General features: G+C 34.9%; 1 pseudogene; it reads right to left on the minus strand.

The window, feature by feature from the left end:
• Window positions 1-462: 462 nt before the first annotated feature.
• LOC111142713 lies at window positions 463-1,144 on the minus strand (annotated as a pseudogene).
• Between the last annotated feature and the right edge of the window lie 484 nt (window positions 1,145-1,628).

Consider the following 1,628-nt stretch of genomic DNA (forward strand, 5'->3'; position numbering starts at 1 on the left):
GGTAATGGATCGAAGAGATACTTTTTGAGGACTTACATATGAGAAAACATCATTATTCATCCTTCACAATTGACTAGTAGTCTGAATGGGAAATTCTAATTTGAGATTATTTTCCCTTACCATCTTAAAGGCATTATGACATTGCTATAGGTAACAGTGATTTGGACATAATACCCATGTGAATTTTGTATTCTGATACTTTATTGGTTACCCGTTTCCCCTCTTCACTTTCTTTCCTTTCTTTCTTTCTTTTTTTTTTTTAAGAATCAAATCGAAGTTTATTGAACAAAATTAAGGTCTTTATATCTCATAGTTCACTAATGCAAAACAAAGGCTAGGCATTGTTTTAAAATCATTCACAAACATTTAACCTTCACTCCCCCTCACACCCACTAGTAAAATGGCCCAACCAAATGTTACCAAAACAAACACTGTAAATAACACCAAGTCCCCTAAAGACCACTATCTCTTATGTAATTTCTTGGCATAGGTGATCTTCATGGCATGGGATGGTGTGATTTTTAAATCCTTGTAAAGCATCCCAGCAACTCCAGCCTGTCCGTCATTTTCAAATTCCATGAAAGCAATGCCATACCTCCAGGTACCAAATGTACTTCCTTGAAACCAGGAAAATGATTAAACAGCATGGATCACATCATCTCATTAGTCTCTTCTGAGAAACAATAAAGGAATAAAGTGTAGTGTGGAGGGTAATCAGGGATCTGAGGATTTGGTGTTGAATTTCCTTGGGTATTTGCTGCATTTGGTATTCACTGACCAGGCTTTTTGTGTGAAGTTGTAAAGAGTTCTTCAGTTTTTGTGCTTCTCTTTCCCTTCCACTTTGTCAGCAAAAGTAATACAAATTATAGATATTATAACAGAATCTCTTTTTGCATCCTGGATTTGCATTTGTTTACCATAAAATGGAAATCCTTGTAACTGTTTGAAGGCATTTGTGGGTGAGCCCAGTTCCTTAAAAATAACAAAGGCTTGCCCCCTCATCTTCACTGTCTTTAAAGCTACAATATTTACCATGTGATAAAATTGAGAAAACAGGGAATATAGGGGTCTTTTCTTCTTTTTTAATTTTGTCACTCATATTGTTGATATCAACTGTAGGATTTGGTCTGATATCCATGTTTTGGGTTACAATGTTCCAATAGCCTGAGGCCCATGCTGGTCCTGCAAAAATTGAAATCCCCTCTTCACCTTCTTAAGGCCATTAAAATCTTTATTTTATTCCAGAGATTCTAAAATCAAGTTATATTGTTACCTAATTGTGAGTCTCTTTTCATTCATTTTGTAACCTTCTTAGTGGACACTTTTCATTCTGAGATTCCACATTCTTAAGCTTGATGAGATTTCATGAAGTAGTTCTATGAAAATTTCCTCCCTTCCATTTTCTCTTTCTGTAACTCATGTTTTTGGAACTTTTGAACCCCAGACTGATCCTTTATTTGTTTATTTATTTGTTTATTATTTATTTTACTTTAAAATTTTCTTCATCTTTTGTGTTTTTGCGCTTTCTGGCGGATTTCTTCTATTTTGTCCTCTGCTCCTTGGAGTTGCACCAAATCAATCCTAATTCATGTTTTCCTTATTTCTTTCCTTGACTCAGATCATTCCTC

Source organism: Enhydra lutris, unplaced genomic scaffold (genome assembly GCF_002288905.1).
Source record: "Enhydra lutris kenyoni isolate GAN:26980312 unplaced genomic scaffold, ASM228890v2 scaffoldscaffold8, whole genome shotgun sequence".
Taxonomy (NCBI): Eukaryota; Metazoa; Chordata; class Mammalia; order Carnivora; family Mustelidae; genus Enhydra; species Enhydra lutris.